This window comes from Choristoneura fumiferana, chromosome 8 (assembly GCF_025370935.1).
Source record: "Choristoneura fumiferana chromosome 8, NRCan_CFum_1, whole genome shotgun sequence".
Classification (NCBI taxonomy): Eukaryota; Metazoa; Arthropoda; class Insecta; order Lepidoptera; family Tortricidae; genus Choristoneura; species Choristoneura fumiferana.
Window position 1 is genome coordinate 5,558,527 of NC_133479.1, and position 6,336 is coordinate 5,564,862.

Consider the following 6,336-nt stretch of genomic DNA (forward strand, 5'->3'; position numbering starts at 1 on the left):
CTGAAAAGCATCAAAAATAACAACAAACTTATTTCAGTGTTTTTTGATATTACTGGTGCTTTTAACAATGTAAATATTGATATTTTATGTACAGAACTGTTAAATATATGTATTCCACTTAAAGTTGTACAGTGGATTCAAAAATTTCTATCTTGTAGAAAAGTGTTTGTGAAGTATGATGGTGAATTGTTTGGTCCTCGACTATCTTCCATAGGAGTTTGTCAGGGTGGAATTTTATCCCCTCTGATCTTCATTCTGTATATACGTCGCTTAAATTTGGTAATGGGTCCTAATATCAAAAATTTACAATTTGCCGATGACCTTGTTGTATATTTATCTGGAAATAATTCTAACACAATAATAAATAACTTAAACTTAGCATTAACAAAACTCCATAATTACCTCTCTTATTTAAATCTCGCAGTTAATCCATCTAAGTCTAAAGTTGTCGTTTTTGGTCTAAAATCTAAAGCTACTTTGCCCTCTTTATTGTATAATAATACACCTCTGCCAATAGTCACAGATACCAAGTTTTTGGGTGTCATATTTTGTCACAATTTATCCTGGAAAAAATATGCTGAGCATTTAGAAGTCAAAGCCAATAAAGCTTTTAATATCCTTAAGTCATTGCGTGGTACAAAATGGGGGGCTGACCCCAAAATATTACTTATGCTTTATAAATCTTTAGTTCGCAGTCATTTTGAATATGGGTTTATGTGTTTTGCTTCAGACCATAAAATTATAGAGAGTTTAGAAAAAATTCAAAATAAGTGCATGCGCGTTGTGACTGGAGCATTTAAAACCACTCCTATTGTTTCATTACAAGTAGAGTGTAATCTCCCTCCAGTAACAATAAGACTTGCATATTTGAAGGAAAGATTTATTGTAAAACTACATGCTGAATATGACAACCACCTTTTAAAAGAACTCTTGAATATTAATCTATTGCCTTTCCAAAAATCTTTTTATGTTTTGCAGGGCCTATCTGAATTTAGCAGTTTTTTAAATCAAATTAGTATACATAAAAGCAATAACCACTTACCTTGTTTCGATGGGCCTTATGAAAGTAAATTTAGTCCTATAAATGTTGTGATTGATAATGGTCTCTCCAGAAAGGAACAAGTATATGAGAAATTAGCTTCATGGAATGGTTTTAAATTCATTTATACAGATGGATCTAAGAATGAGTCTAGTGTATCTTCAGCTATATACAACTCCGAAAACAAAATGGGTCTTGGTTTCAAAATAGACAAACATGCTAGTATTTTCACAGCTGAGGCATTCGCTATTCTTTGTGCACTGAAGCACATATCAAGGCAAAAAGAGGCATGTAAATGGGTAATTGTCAGTGATAGTATGAGTGTATTAAAAGCTATAAAAATAATAAAGTAAAATCTAATACAAATTATTTAATTTTCCTAATTAAAGATCTTTGGTCTGAGCTTCACTTAAAAAACAAATTTGTTATCGAATTCATGTGGACTCCTTCACATATAGGCGTATCTGGTAACGAAAATGTAGATTTCTTGGCTCAGTCAATTGCAAACTCTCCTCCATCTATTGATGTTAGTTTTGATGTCCTACTCCCATATACTGATGCTATTCCAATACTGAAACAAAGAATGTATGTTCAGTGGAAAAAACAATGGGATCATGTTGTGCAAGTAGAAAACAAGGGTTCTTGGTATGCTGCCTTAAATGTAAACTTACAATCTGTATCTTGGTTACGTAAAGGTAATATCTATCGTAATATAAGCTTTTACAGCACAATCTGTCGTCTTAGGTTAGGTCATTTTCGCCTCAATCATCATTTGCATCGTATGAAAATTATAAGTGATCCTCGTTGTGAATTGTGTCAGTCAAATGAGGATCAAACCATAGATCATATAGTCTATCATTGTTCGTCTTTCGGCATTCAGCGCCTTGTGCTGATGGACGAATTAATCCGCATTTACGGAGAACCACATCTGGTCCCGCTCTCTGTTCAAGAGCTGTTAAAGAATCATTCTACATATGAACCACTGTACAACTTCATTGTATCAACAGTAAAAGAAATATAATTTGTTTCATTAATGTACAAAGTTATAATATTGCTTCATTCTTTGTATATTCCTAATTTTCTATCGTTTCAGTGAGTGTAGGTTAGTTTAAGTAATTGGTAAATCAACTGACAGGCGTCAAATCAGAGCTGTCAGACTATTTCCTTACAGGGATTTTTAAAGGATCATCTATGTAGGTTACATAGAAGTTTTAAATAATTATCTTGTATTTTCTGGATTGAATATTTATACACCGGACTTGACTATAACTGAAGAAGTTTTATTGGATGTGACAACATAGAAAGCAAACACTGAAGAAGTTTAACTGGATAAGACAATATAGAAAGAATACTAAAGAAGTTTAATTGGATATGACAACATTGAAAGAAATACTGAAGAAGTTTTATTGGATATGACAACGTTGGGAAAGAAAAATATTGAAGAAATTTTATTAAATTGACATGGAAATAATATATAGAAGTTGAAATAAATTATAAGTATTAACTGATGACGAGGCGATATGGTCCCTGACTTTAGCCTGTCCGAACGGACGAATTAAAAAAAAAAAAAAAAAAAAAATGTCATCGTGCACATATCAGCTGTCGATTTTATTGCAATAATTTATTATGAACACAATGTGTATTAAATAAATGTGAATCATCATTGTTAGTTAAGAAACAATCACGGTGGTGATATTGGGATTGTGCGGCGTGGGACGATGGCGCGGTGTTTCGGAGAGTGACGGTGAACCGCGACGGCGAGGCGGGCGGGCGAGGTCCGAAGCGGGCAGGACAGGCACAGGGAGCCAGGCCAGGCATTGCGGGGACCATGGGGGAGGCCTCGGGCACGTCGCGCGGCCTGCGCGTCTACAAGATCGTGGTTACTGGGCGACGGCGGCGTCGCAAGTCCGCGGTTACGCTTGCAGTTCGTCAGTCACAGCTTCCTCGATTACCATGACCCTACTATAGGTACCACTGTTGTTCATGATTCTGAGCTAAGCTAACGGTAACGGTTATAATTTATCACTTTATTGAGCTTGCTGTTGCTTGTTGATAATGCTTACCAGTAATAGTAGTTTAATAAGAGATTCATGCATAATAATGTTCTGTATCAATTGGAAAATGTAGTAAAATGAACTAGTTTTATTTAAATATTTGGGAAACAGTAATTTAATATACTGTTTTATTTATGTAGTTTGGCATGTATATGTATAAATCGTCGGGTGACAACCAAAAGTCACTAATTACCACCTAAAGTCAAAAGGGATAATCAGACTTATGCATAGCACTGTAAGGTTAATATTCCACTAATATTTTTTTGCAGTTAGTGACTTTTGCTTGTCACCCAACAAAATACCAACTGTTGCTTGTAAACAAAGGTTTATGTTTAATTTAATTAAAATTATTAATTAGTTAATGTTGTGTTTCAGAGGACTCATATCAGCAGCAAGCTGTTATTGACGGAGAACCAGCATTGTTGGACATTCTGGATACTGCAGGCCAGGTATGTTTCTGAATTTTCAATATTGGCATGGCATTTTCAGATTTACTTTTAAAATATTCAATTTTTGGTACATATCAATCTTGCAATTTAGGAGAATGTATACTATGTTATGGTTACAGTTTGTTTGGCAGTTGTTTTTACGATTAATTTGTTATCATTTTTATTCTGAACCACTATTTTTATTCTTTACCCTCCTCTGTCCGAAATACATATAAAGAAGAGCTATTCAAAGTTAAAATATTAATTAAGTAAAGTAAGTCTGTGTATTGGAACAATCTATCAACTAGTATCAAATCCATTTATAATGACATCAAAGGGACAGCAAAATTTGGTTGTTTAAACCACGGTCGGTTGGTTGTTATACTAGTTTTATTTTGGTTTAAAAGATTGTGATGAGACTTTTTTTTGGTTGTTACATTCGATATGTTGTTCTATAAACAGCAAGCTAATGATGCCGTAATTTCCAGGTGGAGTTCAACAGCCATGCGCGAGCAGTACATGCGGTGTGGCGAGGGCTTTGTGCTGTGTTACTCGGTGACGGACCGGCGGTCGTTCCGCGCCGCGGCGGAGTACCCGCGCCTGCTGGCCGCCGCGCGCCCGCTGGAGCGCCCTGCCGCTCGTGCTGGTCGGGAACAAGCTGGATCTCGCGCAGCGCTGTCGCCAGGTCAGCATAGATTAAGCCAGCAGCAAAGTCTGCACGGAGCCTACCACAGGCTTGGCTTGGGGAAGCCAGGGTGTGCACGCTATCTACCATTATCCAAGGGATGAAAGTTGTTCAATCCCCAATGTGCATGTATTGTAATAGGATTGAGGAATTAGTACATTTTTTGGTGGAGTGTGTATTGACTAAGGATAGTGAGAGGTATTTGAGTGATTTGGACCTGTTCAATGGTGCAGTGAATATATTTTGAGTTGTCCGGTATCAGAAGATGCAGTACGATTATACAGGTTCATCAAGCACTCCTTTGCAGCCAGATAATCTGGACATTGCAGGAGAAGTGTTTGATGAAAGTGGCCATCGAGTCTTTCAATTAGCCTGGCATAGTCAAACAGGTGTACCTAAGTATAAAATAAAATAGAAAAAATAAGTTTATCTCAATGACAATAAGTATCTATTATTACTTTTTTTCGACCCATTCTGTCAGTTGATTTGTTGAACTTGAAAAGAGCTGTTGATCATTTTAACGTCAAGAGGTTTTGATAATTGTATTTCCTGGTTAATCCAGGCCGCCTTTGCACTTTTCATCAGGTAAATAGGGCTCAATCACGGGTCAGTTTTATGTGGAAAAACTGTTCTGTTATCAGGTGACGACGAAGAGGCGCGGCGCTGGCACGCAGCTGGGCTGTCCGTTCTTCGAGACGTCGGCGGCGCTGCGGCACTTCGTGGACGACGCGTTCCACGCGCTCGTGCGCGAGATACGGCGCCTAGAACGGCAGAGACAGGTAGCGATCATAATGTTATAATAATAATTCTTTGTGGCATAATCTATACATATAGCTATATTAGGCTTTGCGCATAAACTATTATCACAGAATATAATTCGCATAGTTTGATTACGCAGCATTTCGTTAGTCCTAATATTATTTGTCATATTTTTCAAGCTCCAAATTATGTCTACGCAGAAATTTAATGAGTATAAAATGTTTTTGCCGATAACTAGCGTTGCAGAAATTGTGTGTTTTGCCATAAAATTTTTGACTGAATAATCGACGATAACTAATATTTATATCTAACCGATTTTTCTAGTCAATAATATTTATTTCAGTTTAAAAAACACATGCCATACATATTGTCTAGTCTAGAAGCTATGGACAAAGAATACCAAGACACTAAAACCTATGTTTGCCCCCTGTTCCACCTATCCCTACCGCTATATCCCCATGATAGAGGTACGTGGAATATTTTTCCTTTATTTGGTACCGGTAGGGATAGAATGGAAAGAATATGTCCAATTATCCCTCCCAGCTCCCACCGGTAGGGACATGTGGAATTTTTTCCAACCATCCTACTAGCTGACGTGTGGTGTGGTAGGGACTTTGGATTTTTTTCCAACCATCCATACTTGCTGACCGTTTGGTTAGGGACTGTGGACTTTTTTCCAACCAACCATACTAGATGGCCGTTTTGTAGTGACTTGTAGATTTTTTTCCAACCATCCAAACCGACTTCCAGGTGATTCTCAGAACGTTATTTTTTTATAAAATAACAGAAACAAAAAGGTCAGCTAATATGGATGGTTGGAAAAAAATCCACAAGTCCCTACCACACGAGCAGTTAGTATAGATAGTTGGAAAAAAAAAACCACAAGTCCCTACCAGGCAGGCACTTAGTATGGATGTTGGAAAAAAACCCACAAGTCCCTAACAAACGGTCAGTTGGTATGGATGGTTGAAAAAAAATCCACAAGTCCCCTACCAGGCGGCACTTAGTATGGATGGTTGGAAAAAATTCACATGTCCCTACCGCCGTGGATTTTAGTAGAAATACATGGAATGATATCCCTACCAGTGGAGAAGAAGGAAAAATATTCCACATATCTCTATCAGGGGGGATACAGCAGTAGGGATAGTGGAAAGGGATGTGCCTGCATCCATCATCAGATCTCGTTCTATTTTTGGTCAAAGTACACCCAAGAGACATAGTAACAAGCCATAACGTATTAAGTGTTAATTTGTCGCAGGCGTCGCTAATGGGCACGTCGATATCGACGGGCGGCGAAGCCGCGCTGGCGACGCTTGCGCAGCATCTTCGCGCTCGTTTCCGGCGCCGCCGACGGCACCACAGCTCGCCCTA

The 6,336-nt window shown here is 37.8% G+C and overlaps 1 long non-coding RNA gene and 1 pseudogene across 1 annotated transcript; one reads left to right on the forward strand and one right to left on the reverse strand.

Annotated features, from left to right (window-relative positions):
- Positions 1–1,394: 1,394 nt before the first annotated feature.
- On the reverse strand, positions 1,395–2,217 carry LOC141430213 (uncharacterized). The gene is made up of 2 exons (XR_012451624.1): positions 1,711–2,217; positions 1,395–1,610 (listed from the first exon to the last, which is right to left on the reverse strand). It is a non-coding gene; the product is annotated as an uncharacterized lncRNA (long non-coding RNA).
- Positions 2,218–2,867: 650 nt separating this feature from the next.
- The window catches only part of LOC141430331 (GTP-binding protein Rit2-like), a 9,550-nt pseudogene continuing 6,081 nt past the window's right edge, over positions 2,868–6,336 (forward strand).